Source organism: Podarcis tiliguerta (assembly GCF_965153285.1).
Source record: "Podarcis tiliguerta genome assembly, chromosome: 16".
Classification (NCBI taxonomy): Eukaryota; Metazoa; Chordata; class Lepidosauria; order Squamata; family Lacertidae; genus Podarcis; species Podarcis tiliguerta.
Window position 1 is genome coordinate 30927130 of NC_139549.1, and position 23991 is coordinate 30951120.

General features: G+C 45.5%; 1 protein-coding gene and 2 long non-coding RNA genes across 6 annotated transcripts in view; 1 reads left to right on the plus strand and 2 right to left on the minus strand.

Moving 5' to 3' along the window:
* LOC310666933 overlaps positions 1–23991 on the minus strand; it is a 256212-nt gene that overhangs the window by 188883 nt on the left and 43338 nt on the right. The window lies entirely within an intron of this gene.
* GNB1L (G protein subunit beta 1 like) overlaps positions 1–23991 on the minus strand; it is an 87454-nt gene that overhangs the window by 41335 nt on the left and 22128 nt on the right. The window lies entirely within an intron of this gene.
* On the plus strand, positions 1784–11816 carry LOC310666930. The gene is made up of 3 exons (XR_014506114.1): positions 1784–1968; positions 3844–4065; positions 11564–11816. It is a non-coding gene; the product is annotated as an uncharacterized lncRNA (long non-coding RNA).

Below are 23991 nucleotides of genomic sequence, written 5' to 3' on the forward strand. Positions count from 1 at the left end.
CTAGCTAGATGAAACCGGCAAGCCAGCTGGATTAGGCCCCAAAACGGACTTTGGACATGCCTGTCCTAGCGAAATTGTGCCCCAACACCTATTGCTAAATGTCAAAACACTCCCCACCACCACCACCACGATGCTTCCGGGGCTCGCTGTTGATACAGCACCATTTCAAGAGAAAACTGTCAAACCGTAGCACACAAACCGCTGTATATTTAAAAAACAGGCCAACTCGATCTTTGTGAGAATAATTAAGGGTACAATCATATGGCATCCCAGAGGTCACAGGGTGTCTTAGATCTCCATGTAGGGCAGAGAGACAGGTCTGACCTTGGAGGGGGAAATCTTGTTGAAATGTGAATAGTACTGGGAGAGGATATATTTATTAGACATTATGCTTCCTTCCTCACGTTTGTGAGTTCAGCAGAGTGCCACCCCTTTGCAGCTTAAAGGGAAGCTTATACAGTGGCGTAGCGTGGGGGGTGCAGGGGGGGCCGGCCGCACCGGGCGCAACATCGAGGGGGGGAGCGCTCGCACTCGCAGCTCTCTGCCCCTACCTGGCTCACTCTCTCTCTCTCACTGCAATGCTGGCTGTGCGAATCCGATCCGAGTCGCCGGGTCGCCGCCCACTGTGGAGGGGAGGGTGCCAGGTGTGCGGTGCGGAGAGAGCGCGAGGGACTATCTGGGGGAGGGACAGTGCAGCGGGGGGGGGGCAAATTACTTGCCTTGCCCCGGGTTAGGGGGCGCAAATTACTTGCCTTGCCCCGGGTGCTGACAACCCACGCTACGCCACTGAGCTTATATAGGCTAGTTTTAGGCTTATCTGACTGCATTTTATATATTCCAGAGATCTGACCTCAGAACGCTTCTTGAAGAACCCTCCACTGGCCTTAGTTTACTGACATTGGAGCTCCAATATTATCAGAGGCAAAAAAAAAGAAAGAAAAAAGGAATTGCCTAGGGCTGACTGGGTGTAGGCTTTGAACCAAAGGGCTCAACATCTTTCCTCTGCCAAAGCCTTTCTGTTCTTTATAAGGGAGGGACAATGGGAAGGAAATATGAAGCTGAAAAAGTGCTCCCCCTCAAGGGATTGGGGAAAGGCCACTCCCTTCTTTTTCGCCATGCTTGCCTAGAAGACTTTTCAAAATTTCGGATCATAGAAGCCAACTCCAAGGGAATGAGGTCCCTTTGCCCCCCACACAAAAAAATATTTGAAGAGGCTAGGCCCCCCCAAAGATGTTGGGCATTGCCATTCAAACGGTAAGTGTGCAACACATCATGTGATCCATTCTATGTGGTGGAGGTCACCTGCCCCCCCCATATTTTATTAAAATTGGCACCCCTGTTTTGGATCCCCGCAACCCACCAGTAGGAGTCCTCTGCCCTCAAGCCTCAGTTGGCTTGACTTTTGAGAAGACACGTCTAAGGTTTTGCTGCGGAGTATGTTTCAATTAAAATAAATATATAAATCAATATATCCTTAAAAGGAAAGCCTTTCGCAGATGTCCAGATACAGACCTGATTTGATCTGGGATGGTTTTTTTCCTGGGTATTTCAAATTGTATTTTCTGAGCATTCTCAAGGTTTTTTTTTTTTTTTTAACAGATACTGCTTTTCGTAGGAAAACAAACCAACCCCATAGCATCACGTGTTTTATTTCCTGTATACTGCTTTCAAAAAAAAAAAAAAAAAAAAAAGGTAGGAGATATCATCATGATGGATGTCAACTACTACGAATCTGTCAAAAGAGTTTGTTTTTAATGTTTCCTGAGATGGAGAAAGTGGTAAAGGGATCCTTTTCTCTCTCTGCCAGTTGCAATCAAGTATCCCCAAAAAGAACCGTATCGCACCAACAAAACTTTCAACCCAACAGAAACATGTCGACCGAGAGGCAAGTCTCACTGATTGCGGCAGGATTTATTTGAAGATAAGCATGCTTAGGATCACGACTTTAGTGTGTCATGGGAAATTAAGGTGATTTTCATCCCAAATCCTTGTTTAGAGTTTGGATTTTTCTCCTTCTTTCTTTCGTCGTTTCATTGCTGCATTGAGTTACATTTGAAGGGAAAGATCGATTTCTGTCAGGGGTTTTTATGCGGCATAAAACCTGGCGGCTTGATGCTGTATCTTGACGCGTTTCGTGTAAGATTTCATAGAATCACAGAATTATTTGCTTTTGTGGTTTCTTACTTATTTTACTTCGGTACATTGCTCTGAGATATTTATTGTTGCTCCATTATGTCACTTAAAATTATCATTGTTGCTGTTTTTAGTAGTAGCAGTTTAGTTTGGGATGCGGAATCTGTACAGTGGTACCTTGGTTTTCAAACAGCTTAGTTCACGAACAGCTTGGAACACAAACACTGCGAAACTGGAAGTAGGTGTTCCGGTTTTTGAACTTTTTTTCGGAAGCCGAACATGCTCTGTTTTGTGTTTCCTGTTGCGTTGTTAATTTGTGCATCCCATTGTAATTCAAGTCTTCCGTTTCCGATTGCAGTGTTCTGAGGTGATATTTGGAGTTTATATTTGGTGCTTTTGTTTTTGCTATTTGTTTTGCTATTTATTGTTTTGAGGCTTTTTCGGTTAATTTTTGTGACTGTGTGGATCCCAGTTCAACTACTGATTGATTGATTGATTGATTGTGTGACTGCAGAAATCAATGAAAGCCCCCAACCAAACAATGACTATCATCGGTACTGGTAAGAAAAAAAATTTAATTTTTTTTTTTAATCATCTACAATACTGCTTTATTTATTTTATAGTACAGTACATTATTGCTTTCATTTTATGGATCAATAGTAAAATTCATGTTAAACTGCTGTTTTAGGGGTTGTTTTTAAAAGTCTGCAATGGATTAATCCGCCTTGCATTACTTTCTATGGGAAAGCGTGCTTTGGTTTTGGAACAGACTTCCGGAACGGATTAAGTTACAGGTAGGGTATTGGTCTGCCGTTGTCAAAACAAACAAACAAAAATTCCTTCCAGCAGCACCTTAGAGACCAACTAAGTTTGTTATCAGTATGAGCTTCGAAGAAGTGTGCATGCACACAAAAGCTCATACCAATAACAAACTTAGTTGGTGCTACTGGAAGGAACGGATTAAGTTTGAGAACCAAGGTACTGTATTGTATTATTTTTATATACAGGCGGCGACCATTCTGTGCGGGGGTTTCGCTCCTGGCCCCCACGTGCGTCAGTGAAGTGACCATTACTCCCTCTTCCAACTGGAGAGCCAGTGTGGTGTAGTGGTTAAGAGTGATAGACTCGTAATCTGGGGAACCAGGTTCACGTCTCCGCTCCTCCACATGCAGCTGCTGGGTGACCTTGGGCTAGTCACACTTCTCTGAAGTCTCGCAGCCCCACACACCTAACAGAGTGTTTGTTGTGGGGGAAGAAGGGAAAGGACAATGTTAGCCGCTTTGAGACTCCTTAAAGGGAGTGAAAGGCGGGATATCAAATCCAAACTCTTCTTGGACCTGGAAGAAGAAGAGTTTGGATTTTTTATCCCACTACCCAAAGGAGTCTCAAAGTGGCTAACATTCTCCTTTCCCTTCCTCCCCCACAACAAACACTCTGTTAGGTGTGGGGGGCTGAGAGACTTCAGAGAAGTGTGACTGGCCCAAGGTCACCCAGCAGCTGCATGTGGAGGAGCAGAGACGCGAACCCGGTACCCCAGATTACAAGACTACCGCTCTCAACCACTACACCACACGTCCAAAACGACCTGCACAAAACGACACCGTTTGAACAAGGTTGCTTCCCTCAATGCCTATAGCAAACCTTCTCTCTATTATGAGGCCTTTGCAAAAAGAATCATGTTGTGATTTAAAGTCCTTTTATCTTCCACAGTCGCGTCAATACCCTCGCGAACACCTTCAAAACAGGGGCACGTGCATGCAGCGCTCTGTTGACTCAAAAGACGGCACTTTGCAAAAACACACCCAAAAGGGTGTTGTCCTTGAAGCCAAAAACGCACAGCTCTGAAGTTTTACAGGAGGAAGACGGAGGCAGAATGGAGAAGAGAGTCACCCCAGAGGCTATCTGGAATTACGAGGAAGGATTTAATACCAGGTTTTTCTTTTTCTTTTTCACACTTCTAATTACCGACACACAAGTGTTTTGCTGACAGAAGGAAGGTTTGTGTGTGTGAATCTGGGGAGGGTTATTAAGCTGGCATGAAGTTGGAGCTCCAACTGCATGTCCCTACACGGAGAGCATCATGGAAGATTCTTAGACCCACAGCAGCAGGGAAGGGAGGGAGAGGGGAGTTGATCTCAAACATACGCCGTATCCATTCATAAATAAAGCTGAATTTCCTTTTTCTCGCCCGAGAGCTCTTACTGATGCAATGAGCTAAGGTGTGTTGTGAAAGCCTTGTTTTCCATTGTTTTACAGCCTTCCCATTGTTGTTCAGAGGCCAGTCTCTGCCCCTACGCAAAATAGGGCACACACCATATACGCACCAGGAAATGGTGTACATTTCAAGCCTTGGCAGGATTAGGCTCTGGGCAACTGAATTCTGGGCGCCATGTGCTTTAACTCACAGATGACAGCCTTTTGCTGGAAGAAGCCCTCAACGTGATGTGCTGTCTCGCCAAGTTTGGTTTAAAGATAAAGGTAAGCCGAGAACGGCAGCAGAGGCCTCAAAGTTTCCCATCGACAGGTCAACTGGCCACAGACGTCCTCACTGTGGTGAGATGGACTGAATTTCTATTTAGTTATTTTCTGCAGCAGCCCCATAGCTGTTGAACTCCCCCACTGCCATTGGCACCAACTCTACCGGGTTGAGGACAGCTCAGCCCCCACAACGTATGTGGGGGTGAGGCTGAGCCCCCGTAATCTTGAGGGGCCGGGCTCTGTCAAGACTATCCAGCCAGCAGAGGTCATCACTGGGGCTCCCCACAGCGGCAGAGGGCCTCCGTGGGCCTCGTGGCCTCCTCACAACACACATATGCGACAAGCCTCCCCCCCCCCAATGTTGCATGCAACTTGGAGTCTCTGCTCCCCACATACAGTGGTACCTCGGGTTACATACGTTTCAGGTTACATACGCTTCAGGTTACAGACTCCGCTAACCCAGAAATAGTACCTCGGATTAAGAACTTTGCTTCAGGATGAGAACAGAAATTGCACGGCGGCAGAACGGCAGCAGCGGGAGGCCCCATTAGCTAAAGTGGTGCTTCATGTTAAGAACAGTTTCAGGTTAAGAACGGACCTCCGGAACTAATTAAGTACGTAACCCGAGATACCACTGTACAGCGGTACCTCGGGTTACATGCGCTTCAGGTTACAGACTCCGCTAACCCAGAAATAGTACCTCGGGTTAAGAACTTTGCTTCAGGATGAGAACAGAAATTGTGCTCTGGCGGCACAGTGGCAGCAGGAGGAACCCATTAGCTAAAAGGGTGCTTCAGGTTAAGAACAGTTTCAGGTTAAGAACGGACGTCTGGAACTAATTAAGTACTTAACCCGAGGTACCACTGTATTTGTATCTGGCACCTTCAGTATGCAGCAGGCATGTATACTCCCAGTATAAAAAAACTAGCATTGATCTACCCATTGTCATTGGAAGGAGGAGGAGCGTGCGTGGGGTGGGTGGGTGGATTGCCCAGAGTTGTTGAGCTTTTTTTAGGAGGATTGCACAGATTTTTAGCTTTCCCCCCAGTAAATTTTTGTACACGATAACGATCCTGGATCTACCAGGATCAGCCAGGGATCTACTGGTTGGAGATCCCTTGCACAGTGGTATTTCGGGTTCCATACGCTTCAGGTTACAGACTCCGCTAACCCAGAAATAGTACCTCGGGTTAAGAACTTTGCTTCAGGATGAGAACAGAAATCGCGGCAGCAGGAGGCCCCATTAGCTAAAGTGGTACCTCAGGTTAAGAACAGTTTTAAGTTAAGAACGGACCTCTGGAACGAATTAAGTTCTTAACCCTAGGTACCACTTTATACAGCTTCTGATGAATGCTGAAGGTGTACCTCTGTAGCCTGGCTTTTAACACTTGAGGTGTATATTTTCAGGACGCAGCTTGTTTTTATGATTGTAGTTGCATCCTTCAGGAAATGCAACAAGGGTGACCCCAGACCAGCGCAAGGAGCACCTCCCTGTTCTCATGCAGAATGTTCCCACTAAATATAGGAAAGTCCTACTGCAAGAAATCTATCTTCCCACAATCCTCCTGTCTTTTAAACAAGACCCAGCCAGTAAATGGCCCTCCATCTTCTTTAAAGAGTCCTGGGTATACAAAATCGGCAAAGCACTACGTACTGAGTAGCTTTTAAGGCTCTGATAGTGTAGGAACACGTCATTTTTCTGGTGGCACTGAACCTCTCCATCAGGCAGACTTGAAAGTAAGCTAAAACCTCCCCCCCCCCCTTTTTTTTAAGATAATGGGCTAACTAAACACCCAACATTTGCACAGAAAAGGATTACTGCAAAACCAAGAACCTCAAATGTCACACTGGTGCTGTTTAATGACTGTTCTCCTTAATGCTCAACATCTGTGCCTCGAAACGACCCATTCTTCATTCCCATTCTGCTAGAAATGGTTTGCGTAACTTGAAAAATGGCAAAAAAAGCAGGGGAGTTGGGTGAGGTGGGGAGAAATAGGTGCTTTAGGCTACAAAACTACACACACACGTACTTAGGAGTACAGTGGTACCTCGGGTTAAGTACTTAATTCGTTCCGGAGGTCCGTACTTAACCTGAAACTGTTCTTAACCTGAAGCACCACTTTAGCTAATGGGGCCTCCTGCTGCTGCCGCACCGCTGGAGCACGATTTCTGTTCTCATCCTGGAGCAAAGTTCTTAACCTGAAGCACTATTTCTGGGTTAGCGGAGTCTGTAACCTGAAGCATATGTAACCTGAAGCGTATGTAAGCCGAGGTACCACTGTTACGTGCATAAGAATGGCAATCAAACCATGCCAATGTCTAAAATACATAGGGATGGGGATATTGACTTTAAAAAGCTCTTGCAAGATCAACGGAAAGGAAAAGAAGAGTCTAAGCGAAGAGTCTTCAGAAACGGTCTGCATACCAGCGGAACCAATTTCAGGAGGAAGAGAAAGGACCATTCAGAGAGCGCAAAGACCTGAACAGAAGTGAGGTTTAATAAGACTTGCTCCAGAAGGCTGGAGATATCTGGAGGTCTTATTTTTGAGTAGATGGGTATAAAAGGTAAAGGTACCCCTGCCCGTACGGGCCAGTCTTGCCAGACTCTAGGGTTGTGCGCCCATCTCACTCAAGAGGCCGGGGGCCAGCGCTGTCTGGAGACACTTCCGGGTCACGTGGCCAGTGTGAAAAGCTGTATCTGGCGAGCCAGCGCAGCACACGGAACGCCGTTTACCTTCCCGCTAGTAAGCGGTCCCTATTTATCTACTTGCACCCGGGGGTGCTTTCGAACTGCTAGGTTGGCCGGCGCTGGGACCAAATATGGGAGCGCACCCCGCCGCGGGGATTCGAACCGCCGACCATGCGATCGGCAAGTCCTAGGCGCTGAGGTTAGGGTTGCACTATAAAAGAGAGGGAAGTAAAGGGATTGTGTGTGTGTGTGTGTGTGTTGTGCCAGCACTTTGAAGATCAGCCTGCTAATTCTTTAATCTTGCTTTCCTTTGTAAGGAGGGGCACCTGGTGGGCTTGGAATTTCCAGAGAATAACAGGGATTTCATATATTTGATCAGTAGCACACCTGGATGTTTCAAATACTTTTGCGGCCATAATTATGGCTGCACACCTGCTGGTTTGAGTCCTCCCAATTGGTTTGCCAGATGTACCTTGGAGAGATTTATTTCTGGTAGACCTGACAATCGGTTTGTTTGTTTTTCCTTGGGCACCATCTCATGACTATTCTAAAAGTGATTAGAAAAATCATACTTTTGGGCCTTGGCTCTAGATGTCGGGATTATTGGGCTGGAAGCAGCCAAGACGGAGGGGACCGCATGATATTTTACCAGCAATTTTGTTTTTGCTTGAATGTGCGATGGAAATGCAAGTGACAGGAGTGGGAGCAGGAGAGTTGCTGAATTCTGCTGGAATTTTTCCTGTGGGAAACAGTTAATGTGGTGGGTTTTTTTAAGTTGTTCTTTTTTCTGGTCTGACCCCCACCCGCCCAAAGATAATCTTTCTAACATTTGCATATATATATATATATATATATATATATATATATATATAACGCGAATTAGGAAACTTCTTTTGTGATTACATGGCGAAATGACAGCTTTGGAATTCCATAAATACGATAACAAATGGTAGTTTCTGAGTTGGTCTGGGATTCGAAGAACAGCAACCAAGGTACAGTGGTACCCCGCAAGACGAATGCCTCAGAAGACGAAAAACTCGCTAGACGAAAGGGTTTTTCGTTTTCTGAGGTGCTTCGCAAGACAGATTTCCCTAAGGGCTTGCTTCGCTAGACGAAACAGCCCTGCCTCTCCTGTCATGGTGACGGTCACTGCACACACGCACGCTCGCTTCCCCGCTCCTCCGGCTCCCTCCCACCTTCCGGCTGATGGCCGACCTTCCGGCTGCCTCGCGCCGCTGCCCACAGCCCTCGCGCGCTCCTCTGAGAGAGCCATTGCCGCCAGCAGCCAGCGTTGCAGCCGGAGTTGCGCTCCTGAGCCCCGCCGCCCTCCAGCAGCCGCGTCGCGCGGTGGCCACAAGGCGCGGGTGAGTCCGAGGTACCGGCTGCGGCAGCTGCCCTGCTTCTCCCCACCCCTCCCCGCCATTGTTAGTGTTTAAATGCAGTGGTGCTTCTCAAGACGAAAAAACTCGCTCAACGAAAAAACTCGCGGAACGAATTAATTTCGTCTTACGAGGCACCACTGTACGGCAATTAGATTTTTTTTTCTTCCCTGCTCCAACTTGTGTTTCTGGATGTAAAAATGTGCCTGCTTTCAAAATTCCAGAGGGACACTTATTTATCTATTATGTTTGTATCTGGCCTTTCCTCAAAGGAGCTCAAGGTGAGATGCATGGCTTCCTTCATTCCCACCTTATCCTTACAACAACCCTGTAAGATAGGGGCCTCAGAGGCTGAGAGTGGCCCAAGGCCACCCAGTGAGCTCCATGGCACACCCGATTTTAACCAGGTGGAATCCATTTTCCTCTTAGCCATCTAATGGGGGGGGGAGCAGCTCCTTGCCACAATCTGAAGGCATATGGTACAGCAGCTTTGCTGAATAGTCAGCAGGTCCAGATCCGGCCAGTGGCCGGATGGGTGCCTGAGAATACTAAACCTGGTATCCTATGATGGAAGGTGGGCTACAAATGAATCATAGGGGCGTCTCCAATGGCTCTACAGTGGTACCTTGGTTCTCAAATGCCTTGGTTCTCAAACAATGAAAACCCGGAAGTAAGTATTCTGGTTTTCGAATATTTTTTGGAAGCCAAACATCTGATGTGGCTGTCAGCTATTGTTTCTGGGGCACCTGCACCAATCAGAAGCTGTGCCTTGGTTTTTGAACATTTCGGAAGTCAAATGGACTTCCGGAAAGAATTAAGTTTGGCACTTTTGTTTTTGCTATTTATTTTGCATTTTTGTTTTTGAGGCTTTTTAGTTTAATTTGTTTTTGTGACTGTGTGGAACCCAGTTCAGCTACTGATTGATTGACTGAGTGTGACTGTGGAAATCCAAACAATGACAATCATCGGTGCAGGTGAGAGAAAAAAATAATTTTAATCTTTATCTTCTACAAAACTGTCTTATTTATTTTATAGTACAGTACATTAGGGACGCAGGTGGCGCTGTGGGTAAAACCTCAGTGCCTAGGACTTGCCTATCGCATGGTCGGCGGTTCGAATCCCCGCGGCAGGGTGTGCTCCCGTCGTTCGGTCCCAGCGCCTGCCAACCTAGCAGTTCGAAAGCACCCCCGGGTGCAAGTAGATAAATACGGACCGCTTACCAGCGGGAAGGTAAATGGCGTTCCGTGTGCTGCGCTGGCTCGCCAGATGCAGCTTGTCACGCTGGCCACGTGACCCAGAAGTGTCTGCGGACAGCGCTGGCTCCCGGCCTATAGAGTGAGATGAGCGCACAACCCTAGAGTCTGGCAAGACTGGCCCGTACAGGCAGGGGTACCTTTACCTTTACATTGATTATTGCTTTTGTTTTATGGATCAGTGGCCTCATTAGATAGTAAAATTCATGTTAAATTGCTGTTTCAGGGGTTGTTTTTAAAAGTCTGGAACGGATTAATGCATAAGTTTCTATGGGAAAGTGCAACTTGGTTTTGGAAAGCTTTGGTTTTGGAACGGAGTTCTGGGATGGATTAAGTTTGAGAACCAAGGTACCACTGTACTTAGACCCACTGGTTAATGGCCATGACTAGCTTAGGTTCCTTATTTCAGTAGGTCCACTCTAAGTAGGATGTAACTGTACACAACCCAGTGGCGTAGCGTGGGTTGTCAGCACCTGGGGCAAGGCAAGTAATTTGCGCCCCCTAACCCGTGGATTTTAGCACTCGATTTTAGCATGCCTGGCACCCTCCCCTCCACAGTGGGCAGCGACCCGGCGGCTCGGATTGGATTCGCACAGCCAGCACTGCAGTGAGAGAGAGTGAGTGAGCCAGGTAGGGGCAGAGAGCTGCGAGTGCGAGCGCGCGCCCCCCAGATGTTGCGCCCGGTGCAGCCAGCCCCCCTGCACCCCCCACGCTACACCACTGACACAACCCATTCAATCTGAGTTGGACAGGATCCTGGAGGTCATCTACAACCCAGTGCTCAATGCAGGATTTAGGATCCACAGCATCCCCAAACAGGTGGCCATTCACAATGAGTTTAAAGATCTCCAGCGTTGGAAAGCCTTTCAAGGCAGCGTATTCCATTGTCAAAACAGCTCTTCCCATAAGGAAGTTCCTTGTAATCTTTATCTGAAATCTAAAGATTAGGAAACTGAAATTTCCACCCACTGGCTCTAGTGCAGCAACCCAGGTGAAATCTGCTCCACCTTCTGCACTACAGGCAGCCAGATATTCAAAGGCTTCTATCCCATCTCCCCGTGAAAGTCCCTTCTCCAGGCTAAACATGGCCAACCCTTTCAAATAAATGCAGAAACCACCGAGTCCGGCAACCTTCACTCAAGTGTGGCCAGAGAGTGAGTTGAAGTTATGGCCTCCATCTTTTTGCATGTACCCGTAACCTAGTATTCAGTATTTTGGTAAATTGAGAGGCAGGATAAACATGATTAATCCCATGTTTTAAAATTGCTGAACTGTTTTTTGTTTTTTTAAGAATGAAGCCTCATCATTTTAATCTGCCACATCATTCATAAAATGCATTGCATTTTAAAAATGTCTGCAAACTAAATTTTTCTGAAGGTATTTTAAAATAAGGTCAAGGACCCCTGGATAGTTAAGTCCAGCTGAATTCATTATGGGATGCAGTGCTCATCTCTGTTTTCAGGCCGAGAGAGGCATCGTTTGTCCACAGACAGCTTTTCAATGATCAATACAGAAATCCTACCATACACCTACTGTAGACATTTCTGCTTTGAATTCTGCTGACCAAGCTTCTTTTAATTCAAATTCTAACTTGTATTCCCACCCCCAAAAAACACACACACACACTCCAGAAACATGTCAAAACTGTTTGCAAATTGCATTTGGCATAAGCGAAGGACGTTGGCCACATTAGTCTCGATGCGGAAATGATATTCTTAACTTAAGCCTGATGAACACACACATAATTCTGATGGCACAGTACAGTGGGAATGATTCGGCTCCTAAGAAGACGCACACACACATACCAAAAATGATGTGTATTCTTAAAAACCATTATTTACAGCAGTGGAACTTGTTTGCGAGCTTCTGTGCATTACAATTATGCCTTACCCTTCCGGTACACATGTTTCGAGGAGGTCTCCCCTTCCAGGCACAGACCAAACTCAGATCTCCTTAGTTCCAGAAAGATTGAAGCATCAAATATATTGTCTATGTTTTAGCCCAGGGCTGGGAAACCTGTGGCCCTCTGGATGTTATTGGACTCCAGTTCCCATCACCCTTGACTGTTGCCCCATGCTGGCAGTGGCTGATGGGAGTTGGAGTCCAATAACTTGCAGAGGGTCACAGATGTTCACCCACCCTTGTTCTAACCCAACACCTGTCTCCTTTGCAGGTAATGATGCCTACTAGGCAACAAACGAGACTCGGTGAAGTTACCTTAGCCCATTAAAAAATTAAAAGGTCTGTAATTGGAAAACATGCTGCGATAAGGATTACTTTGTTTTATAAACACTACTAGTCTTGGTTCAAGAGTCATATGAAATGACATGACACTGTTGCCTTTGGAAGTTTTAAGTAGACATTAAGAATGTCATCAAGAGATTGCCGATTTTTATCATCCGTCTGTACGATAATAGCTGCTACTCTGTACTTGTCATCACCTCTGTCTTGATTGACCAAATGTATTTTTTTAAACAGCCTGGAAACAATAAATGCTGCCAGCACCCTGCATTTTAAAACAAGACACTAGACAGGCTGTAATGACCATATCTTCTGTTCATTTAAACATCCATCAGCAGCTCCACCCTATATGGAAGACCAGGGGCAGGAAGCAATTAAACACATTTATGCAAACCAGAGTAAAAGTTACAGCCACACTCCACTTAACCAGGGCCAGTCTGGGGAAACCATGGTTAGCACTACCTGGCATTGCTTCCAAACCATGCTGAGTGTTAACCATTGTTTGCCTAATTAGTATGCCACAGCAAACTGTGGTTAAACGAAACAAGAAATCGACATACTAGAGGATACATATGAACCCATATCACATGCCTGATCCTACTTCACTTGGTGCCTTGCAGATGTTTCCATCAGCATGGATAACAGTCAGGCATGATGGGAGCTGTAATCCAAAACATCTGAAGGAAGCCTCCTCTAAACCATGGTTTAGAGGATTGTCTGCATGAATCTAAGACATCTGATTGAATCAAATAAACTGTGAGTTTAAAACAGCAAGATATGAGACCAAGTTACGTTTTTTCAGTCACCTCTCTCACTGACCACAAACAGGCAAATAAAAAAAAATAAAATAAAAAATAGAGTATTTTACTTTGGGTAACTAATGTCCTATAAGGAAAATCACGCTGTATCAAATGTGACTTTCAGAAAAATTGGAATCTGAGCTTGTGCCTTGAGGATCACTTTCAAATGCTTCCATCTGTGTGTTGTGAAATTTCAACTATAACTATTTTCCATATGAAAACACGTATTCAGCATGGGAGCAAAACTAAGAGTGATGGTAATTATTTTTAGGACACCGAGTTAGCATATGGATCTCATTGCCATTTATATATTTTAGTCAGTGAAACAAAAAAGTGCTATTAATCAATATGTACACCCCATATATTAACATAAACATTCATCATTCTAATACTCCCGGTGTGTCACAGTGATAATTTTTTTTCAGTCTTTCATTCTGACACATTTGCCTTCAGCTATCAGCTGGTTGACCTTTCCGAACACAGTAAAACATTTTGGGCACTGAAAGCAAAGTCTTCTAAGACAGCCAAATAGCACGGCAAGACGAAAATGTCCCCCCAAAAAACTGCGGCGGGGGGTGGGAGTGGGGAGAAGGGAGAGATTGAAACATAGCTGAGTTTCACATTTGGCGTATGCTTTGAAATATGTAACATTAAAATGCAGCATGAAAAACAGCTGAAGTTAAGGAGACTTTATTTTTCCTACACAGGTTCAACTTTGTAGATTAGCTTATTTGGGGGGGGGGCGAGGGAGGAAGAGAGAGAGAGAGAGAGAGAGAGAGAGAGAGAGAGAGAGAGAGAGAAATGCAGCTGTTCTGTTTTACGAAGCCATAAATTCCCTGATAAAATGCAAGGATGAAATTGAAGAAAGACTAAAACAAACCCCACAATAATTTAATTCCGAAAGGCACAGGGCTTGATTTTGCACCACTTTCTTCCCAAGGATGGACATCTATTTAATGTGAATGTTAACGCATGTAAAGGCATAGCTTCACAAGCCGCAGCTGGGAAATGGTCCAGCAGACAGGAGTCAAACACAGGCAAGGCAGAAAAACAATGCATTAGCCGCTGGGTCCTGAGCTTGCAATTGGTTTCCCCTCTCTGAGAAGTTGGGGTTCTCCATGAAATTGACTGGTGGGAGGTTCAGAGCAGGTGGAGGGGAAATGTACTTCTTCACAAAGCGCATGTAAAGAAGTGGGACCGGCCACTAACTTGCATGGCTCACAAGCAGACTAGACAAAATTCATGGAGAAGTCTATCAGTGGCCACATCACGTTCATTATGGAACCACCAGGATGAGGTAGTCCCCCAAAGCAAAGCTGGAGAACCTCTGGACCTCCAGATGTTACTAAACTCCCAAGTCCCATCAGCTCCTGGCAAAATTCGCTGATGGCCTGGGATGATGGCAGCCGCAGTCCAGGAACATTTTGAAGGCTACAGGCTCCCCTCACTCCTGACTCCTAACCTAAAGCATGGAACTCCACCTGGAACCTTCAGTCTTTTTTCAGGCAGTTGGCAAATCTGTTCTTGAGTTTTTAAGGACATTTGATTGCTTTTTGTGGGTATTTTTAAAATACTTTCCCCATTGAAATTAGCTTCTATCTTCTCAGCTGATTTCATGCTTGGTGCCTCTAAGCTTTATCATGGGATATAAAACCAGGCAAGTAAACCCCATAGACAAAAGGGCACCCTCTGCACTGTACTACTGCATTATGTACTGTTCCTCTGGAGCCTGAGAGTGGGGCAATTTAACTGGTTATTAAGGACACTCAAGCACCTTAATGCTTGAGAGGTCTGCCCCACTCCTCCCCACGCAATGTACAATGGACAGAAGACAAAACTCAGCTGGCAGCTTATGAGATGGCAGATGTCCTTAAACATAAGGAAGATGGGAAGTTCTCAGATATGTGGACTCCATATGCAGATTTATTTGGCTGAATGTTTGAGCGCTGGTCTGGTCTTGACCTCCAGTTGTTTCCTCCCCTTATGCACAGAATGTATTGTTTTGGCTATATTTTAGTTTCCTTGTTTTTATACAGGCGACGCCTCAATTACACGGGTTTTATGTTCCAGGCCGCAGCGCGCATGAGCGAAATGCGCTTACATAGGGAGCCCGCAGCTTCCCACCCAACAGCTGTTGAGTGGGGTAGCGTGGCAGCGATGAGAGCTCCTGTGCGCCATTTTGGAGCCCTTGAGAGTCTAGACACAGTTTCCCATAAGTGGGAAAACCCAATCTGATAGGCAGGATACAAATAATAAATAATGACAATAAAATTTTTTGGGTTTGCTTCTTTTTGGAAAATTCACTGGGTTTGCTTCTTTTTGGAAAATTCATTTAAAAAAAAAAAAGCTAACAACAACAACAACAACAACAGAAGAAGAAGAGGATGCCTCCCCCACAACCCCCACTCATTCACAGAACCAACCTAGCCATTGGTGCTTGTGGGGATCAGCCCCAAACAAGCACATCTAATCCCTTAAATGAGAACCGTGTGGATGGGAGCTAAAAGAAGTTCACAGGAAAATGGCTCCAGTGGCGTAGCGTGGGTTGTCAGCACCCGGGGCAAGGCAAGTAATTTGCGCCCCCTAACCCGTGGATTTGCGCCCCCTAACCCTACCCCCCAGATGTTGCGACCGGTGCGACCGGGCCCCCCCCTGCACCCCCCACGCTACGCCACTGAATGGCTCATCTCATTAGAAAATTAAAAGAATGCAAAAATGTGCAATGTTAAGTGGGGGGGGGGGAGAGTTGAGGGTGGATCTGTGCCTTGGCGTTCACAGCTTAGAAGTGCATTTGGGCCCTGCACACTTGATAAACCATGGCAATCTAGCAGAAAATTGATAAGCCAAGGACCACTGCAAAGGTTACTTTCGAGAGGCTTTCCCGTTCAGCCACGCAGAGTCATCTGTCAGCTAGAGATCAGTCGGCCCAGCCCCCTTAATTAGGGGTGCAGCAGCAGCAGCAAGCACAAAGCCTCATGTATCCAACAGCAAGATCTAGCTAAGAACGTCCTTAGACAGCACAGGTTTAATTAAACACCTTCCAGTCATTTTAGCAGACGTTTCCTGAAATAATCTCATTTGAAAGAGCAGGCTTTTTTAAAAACACACACACAATGAAAAACAATAAAGAGAGGGGGAAATGACAGCAAGAGTAGTATATCATGTTGTTACAATATCTGAAATTAATCGAGCCCGCACTGCAATTAAGGACGCTATAATTTTCAGCAATTTGAAGCTACACTTCGTTTGCAACCTAATTAATCCTAGACAAATATTTTTCCCATGACAAACTTTTTTTTACGAGCGCCCGATTTATTCCCTTCTAATTACCTTTTAATTAATCCAGCCTTGGTGTAACATTATCGTAACTTCTGGCACTTCACCAGTGGAAGACGTTAAGCTGATTGCAATGTGGTTGCGCAACGCCCCTCGACTCACAGAGCGCCACTTTCAACACCCCATTTATTTATTTGTCTGTTCTGTTACTTTGCTTTCCCACCCACGGGGCATAAGAACATGAGACATGATAGACAACCTCGCATCGCTCTCTTCCTCTCAAAACGGCAAAGCACGTCCTTAAAGAAAGAAAACACATTTCTAACCTGAAGAAGAACAATGGGCCCCGTACCAAAATCCTAACTCCTTTAAGAATGCACACCATTTACCCAAGCTGCCTATTTGCAACCCAGGCAGGAAAAAACAAAACAAATCCTTTTGATAGGTACTTAATGGGTCTTACTAGCGCCAGCTTCGGCTCGAGCAAAGATGTGGGCCACATTTTCTTATAAGCAAGGTTTTGGAATCTCTAAAGGTCCAAAAAGTAAGGAGAAATTGCTTTCTGCTTAAAAAGGTAAAGGTACCCCTGCCCATACGGGCCAGTCTTGACAGACTCTAGGGTTGTGCGCCCATCTCACTCAAAGAGGCCAAGGGCCAGCGCTGTCCGAAGACACTTCCGGGTCACGTGGCCAGCGTGACATCGCTGCTCTGGCGAGCCAGAGCCGCACACGGAAACGCCGTTTACCTTCCCGCTAGTAAGCGGTCCCTATTTATCTACTTGCACCCAGGGGTGCTTTCGAACTGCTAGGTTGGCAGGCGCTGGGACCGAACAGCGGGAGCGCACCCCGCCGCAGGGATTCGAACCGCCGACCTTTCGATCGGCAAGCCCTAGGCACTGAGGCTTTAACCCACAGCGCCACCCGCGTCCAAAAAGCAAGGAGAAATTGCTTTCTGCTTAGCATGAGGTTATTGTTTATGTCAGGCAAAGGCAAACTCCGGCCCTCCAGATGTTTGGGACTACAATTCCCACCATCCCTAGCTAACAGGACCAGTGGTCAGGGATGATGGGTATTGTAGTCTCAAACATCTGGAGGGCCAGAGTTTGCCTATGCCTGGTTTACGTGAATAATGCTGAACTTAACCAATCTCTCTCCCCAAATACCCAGCCTATAAATGGCTGTGGATCACAGGCACCAAACTCTTTTGGGGTGCTGGCCCCTTTGGCCTCCCCAACAAAATATTTAGGAAGGCCACCCCCCCCAACATTTTCTGCAAGTTGGTGCCTCCCTCTCTCCCTTGGGCAGCCGTCTCCCCTCCAGCCGGGTGCCGCCCAGTGGTGTGCGGTCAGTGGACTGGGCAAGTCCCCTAAATGTTCCTGGTAACTTAGAGTATTAAACCTGAGAAGCCTCTGCCCAGCTTAGGGAGGGAGGTGCGATGTTCATGAAAGGGACATCAGGACACCCCCCCCCCGAATTTCCCTCGCAAGCTGGTGCCTCGGACCCTAACTGTTCCCTTACGAAAATCTGCACCGCACACCACTGGTTCCGCCCTCTTTTCCCACCTTGGCTCCTGGTTTTCGGTGACATTTCCGAGCGCGTCTGAGCCATGACAGCTGGGGAGAGGCAGGTAGGCCAGTAGGAGAGGCGAGCAGGTGAGAGGGGAGGTGGGCGAGCGAAGAGAAACAGAAAGAGGGGGGGAGGCCTGTGCTCAGTTATGCGCAGTAGAAGAAGTGGGGTGGGGAGTTGGGACAAGCGTGGGCAGCCAGGTCCCCCAATAATTTGTTCAAGGTGGAACCTATGTTGTGGATATACTGTCGTACCTTGCTTTTCGAACAGCTTAGCTCCCGAACGTTTTGACTCCCGAAGGCCGCAAACCGGAAGTGACTCTTCCGGTTTGCGAACTGTTTTTGGAAGCCAAACGTCCGGCGGGGCTTCCGATTGGCTGCAGGAGCTTCCTGCAGCCAATCGGAAGCAGCGCTTTGGTTTCCAAACGTTTTGGAAGTTGAACAGACTTCTGGAACGGATTCCGTTCGACTTCCGAGGTACGACTGTACAATAAGATCGGAAAGATGGAGAGCTTCAGAGTTTAAAGCGTGCTACAAATGAAGCTCATCCCCTTGGGGGGGGGGGAAGGGGGTATCAATGTTAAACGGGTTTATTTTTATAATACCATATTTTTCGCTCTATAAGACGCACCAGACCACAAGACGCACCTAGTTTTTGGAGGAGGAAAACAAGAAAAAAAAATATTCTGAATCTCAGAAGCCAGAACAGCAAGAGGGATCGCTGCGCAGTGAAAGCAGCAATCCCTCTTGCTGTTCTGGCTTCTGTGATAGCTGCGCAGCCTGCATTCGCTCCATAAGACGCACACACATTTCCCCTTACTTTTTAGGAGGGAAAAAGTGAGTCTTATAGAGCAAAAAATACGGTAATTTCTATAATATCAGAAGTCTGGAATGTTTCCAGCCATACCTGTCTCTGTGATGATATCGCACTTAAGATAAATAAAGGAAAGGTTTCGAACATTTCTCGTTTATTCCCAAAGGCACACAGTGACGGACCTAGTCCTGTCCTCTTCTACTTTTAATGAGACAGGAGGTTCAGACTTGAAGACCTTATACTGCTTGTTTGCAACATTTCAATCTAATTGTGTCTTGGCCAAAAAGACCACACAAAACCTTCCTTAGAGATGTAAGGATTGAAAAGGTACATAGGAACTTTGCCTCACACAGAGGCAGACCACTGGGTCCATCTCGCATAGTATTATCTGAACTCCAGCAAAGAAGGGGTAGTCCCTAGATACCTGGGACCTCCTGCATACAAGATAAAATTGAGATGAGACTGAGCTATGGCCATTCTTTACAAATCCTTGACTGCATAGGTTCAATCTTTGGCATCTGCGCATAGGGCAATGAAAAAGCTCCTGCCAGAAATCCTGGACTGCAGCTACCAGTCAGAGTGGGCAATACTGTTAAATGGACCAGTATTCTGATTTTGTACAAGGAAGCTTCCTGCTGTTCGCTGAGATATTTCTAGGTTACACACATTTCACTGTTTCTGTCTTTCCTTTAAGGAATTATTCTCTGTGTGCACACAATTTGTTTTAAAGTGCCTTGAGATTTGTTAAAACAGTGGTGTCCAAACTTTTTTCAAAGAGGGCCAGATTTGATGAAGTGAAGGGCCGTGAGGGCCAACCAAAGGATGAACCAAAGTTGTTGAACTTTATGAAGGATTGTTGTTGAGCTTTTTTATTATTAAAAAAATATATTTTAAATATTTTAAATAAAAAATTGTTTTATATATTTAAAAAATATATATTTTTTTATTTTCTTAGGATTTTATCCCAGGAAATAAACTGCCACAGGGGCCATAATAAACCAACGGGTGGGCCGGATTAAGCCCCCAAAACGGACTTTGGACACACCTGTGTTAAAGGTATTTGCTTAGAAATTTAATGAACGTCCCCCCACCCACCCACAAAAAAGGATTAGTTTTTTTAAAAAAAACACCTCCTGTCTTGGTATGTTTACTAAACACATCTTGCTTCCAGTGCACACTATTGCAACAGAGAGGGGTATCCACCTTCAACTGATGGTATATAGAAAGATGCAGATATGAGAAAACCAAGGCAAAACAAAATTACAAGGAAGACCTGTTTTCATCAGTGGGTTATGACCCTGGTTTCAAGTGAACTGTGTTTAGCATTAGAATAATAGAACCATAGAGTTGGGTGGGAATACAAGGGTCTTCTGGTCCAACCCCACGCAATGCAAGAATCTTTTGCTCAACATGGGGCTCGAACCCACAACCCTAAGATTAAGAGTCTCCTGCTCTACTGACTGAGACACCAAGGCAGAGAGTAATCACTGCACCATGGTTGAGTTTGAAAGGGATGGGAAACTGTTATGTACTGAAGTTCTCACCCTGGGCCAGCAGGGGGATACTAGAGATAGTTTTCACTCAGGTCCACATATGCAAATAAGGGATTGAAAGTGACGTTCAGTGATTGGATAGTTACAGAAAATGGTTACAGTTGCGTTGTACTGGAGCTCTATATAAGCAGGCTGGCTGAACCCTTCAGTTCAGTTCTGTTCTGGCCTGTGAATAAACAAGAGCTGTTTGAAGAATCGCTGTGTCGTCTGATAGGTTCACCCACAACTTAACAGAAACGTTTGCATTGGAAAGGAGGGGAGGAGAGGGAGGAAGCCTGTAAGTTCCAGAGTTCTCCAAACCATCGTTAAGAGACTGGGAAATGTTATTTCTACACCGGGTACAAAAAGTCACTGTGAAATTAAAAGTGTTTGCCATCTCCTGAATTTCAAATCCTCCTCCGGTACCTGAACTTGAACCATCAGCCTCCAAATGCATTCTGAATAGTCCCCTTATTGTGTTGCACTGTCAAGCTGGCAGGAACTGCACTGTCAATCTTTCATCAGATAATCAGATCATGTTGTGTTCCAACCAAATTTATTAAGGACTTTTATCAGCGCTATTAGCTCAAACCAGAATATCTAGATGCCACTGTATTCTGCTCTGGTCAGACCTCACCTGGAGTACTCCAGACCTCACCTGGAGTACTGTGTTCAGTTCTGGGCACCACAGTTCAAGAAGGACACTGACAAACTGGAACATGTCCAGAGGAGGGCAACCAAAATGGTCAAAGGCCTGGAAACGATGCCTTATGAGGAACGGCTAAGGGAGCTGGGCATGTTTAGCCTGGAGAAGAGGAGGTTAAGGGGTGATATCATAGCCATGTTCAAATATATAAAAGGATGTCACATAGAGGAGGGAGAAAGGTTGCTTTCTGCTGCTCCAGAGAAACGGACACGGAGCAATGGATCCAAACTACAAGCAAGAAGATTCCACCTAAACATTAGGAAGAACTTCCTGACAGTAAGAGCTGTTCGACAGTGGAATTTGCTGCCAAGGAGTGTGGTGGAGTCTCCTTCTTTGGAGGTCTTTAAGCAGAGGCTTGACAACCATATGTCAGGAGTGCTCTGATGGTGTTTCCTGCTTGGCAGGGGGTTGGACTCGATGGCCCTTGTGGTCTCTTCCAGCTCTATGATTCTATGATTCCAGATCAAAGTATGACCAAGTTTACCGCACAATGAAACCGTTATAAATGTTTAAAACACTAGTTTAAATGCCTCCATTGTTGCAAGGTATTAATAATTGAAATCTACGTCTCTAATATCCATCATGATGGGATTTATCTGCAGCTAACAGGGTCAAGATTGGTTAGCTGCTGGAAAATGGCATCTGTTAAGAGGGTCATCGTTTGAAATCCTGGAGAGTTGCTTAGTTTATACATGCCTTTTGAGTTCTAAGGGGCTTACTCCTAGGTAAGTGGGCCTAGGATTGTAGCCCAAGACATTTGTCTGAAATAAGAAGTGGAAAAGTTTGTGTTCCTTCTGTCACCTGGTAACCTGTAGGTATCTTAGTGAACTATTTTCTATTTTTTTAAAAATAATATTTTATTAGATTTTACAATAAGTGCAATACGACAAAAAATAAAACACAGCACAACAAACTGTACTGTATCTGCTAACAAGATATACAGTGGTGCCTCGCAAGACGAAAAGAATCCGTTCCGCGAGTCTCTTCGTCTAGCGGTTTTTTCGTCTTGCGAAGCAACCCTATTAGCGGATTAGCGCAATTAAGACAATTATTAGCGGATTAGCGCAATTAAGACAATTATTGTTATATGGACAAATACTGAGAAGGTGGGACAAAAGCAGTGTGACTTGAGTGGTCCAGAAGCAATCTGGAGGTACTTTTCCAAGTAAACACATATAGCCATAATGCGGCCCTCCAGGTGTTGTTGGACTCCAACTCCCATCAGCCCCAGCCAGCATGGAAAACAATCAGGAATAATGGGAGTTGTAGTCGAGCAACTATGACAAATTATGCAGTCGAGTTTCCTGCATTTGGGGAAATCTCAAGGGTCAGCACACCTGGAATACAATGGATGAGTCTCACCCTGGGAAAACCACTTTTTGTGATCATGGTATCTCCAGGTCAGTGTTTCCCCAGTTTTGGCATATAGATTGTGAAACAAACCATATGGCTCCTAGATTTGAAAGACCAGTGCCCAGGTTGTCTAATGTTTTTAAATGTTTGGTGGTAATGTTTTTATTTTATGTTTATCAGATGTCAAGGAGATAAGTAACTAGGTAAAGGTACCCCTGCCCGTACGGGCCAGTCTTGACAGACTCTAGGGTTGTGCGCCCATCTCACTCAAGAGGCCGGGGGCCAGCGCTGTCCGCAGACACTTCCGGGTCACGTGGCCAGCGTGACATCGCTGCTCTGGCAAGCCAGAGCCGCACACGGAAGCGCCGTTTACCTTCCCGCTAGTAAGCGATCCCTATTTATCTACTTGCACCTGGAGGTGCTTTCAAACTGCTAGGTTGGCAGGCGCTGGGACCGAGCGAAGGGAGCGCACCCCGCCGCGGGGATTCGAACCGCTGACCTTTCGATCGGCAAGTCCTAGGCGCTGAGGCTTTTACCCACAGCGCCACCCGGGTCCCTAATAAGTAACTATGCAACCTTCAAAAGACATCTGAAGGCAGCCCTGTTTAGGGAAGTTGTTTATTATTATTATTATTATTATTATTATTATTATTATTATTAAACCCCACCCATCTAGCTGGGTTGACCCAGCCACTCTGGGCGGCTTCCAACACATATAAAAACGTAATAAAATGTCAAACATTCCTGATACAGGGCTGCCTTCAGATGTCTTCTAAAAGTTGTGTAGCTCTTTATTATGTCTCTGACATCAGATGGGAGGGCGCTTGTTGTTTTATTATGTTTCTGTATATGCTGGAAGCTGCCCAGAGTGGCTGGGGCAACCCAATCAGATGAGCGGGGTGTAATAATAATAATAATAATAATAATAATAATAATAATAATATTGCCTTCCTACTTTGTTGTTGCTATTTATTAAATAGAAATTATTGCTAAAATTTATTCTCTCTGCCCTGGGATCACATTCCCCCCCCCTTCTTTCTAAATTGTTTATTTTGGTGTGTACCTCTTTTGGATACTTTCCTTATTTCTTTGCCAATTACCACTGTCGGTACCCAAACTGTTACTTGCCAAAATGCCAAAGGAAGAGCCGAAAATTCTAAAGGTAGCTTTGATTTTTCAAAGGGGACAGTGAGCAGGACCTGGGGAAAAAAGAGGGGAGAGAAAATTGCTATTGTCACCATAACAGGAAAGAGAGGGGGGGGGGGAGCCACTGCTTAATCCACAAACTGCCACAGTCGCTACCAAGACAAGCCATTGATACTTGGTTGACTTCATTCCAAGTCCTCCGAATCAGATTCTCCATCTGTAATTCAAACTTAAAAAAACAAACAAACCCCGCGACAATTTACGGAAAGGGGATTAATTTAGCCATTTCTGAATCAAAGACTTATTTCATAGCTTCGCCCCAAATCCTGTATATTGTTAGGATCCCTTTTCCCTCCCTCTGAAGACTTAGTGAATGATTGAAGCGTCTACTTTCTGAGAAACAGATAACACAAGCCTAGTAATCCGACTCTAAGCTACTGGATAAAGGCAGTTTGTTTCCTCTTAGCCCATCTGTCAACACCTCTTCAGTAATTAGTCCTAATTATTACAAAGGGCTAGCCTCTCGTCCGCATTATTAAATCAGAAATAGTATCATAGCCAGGTATCTTTCAACACTGCCCAGACCAGCGGCCTTCGATTTCATTGAATCTTCTATCAGTATCCGCC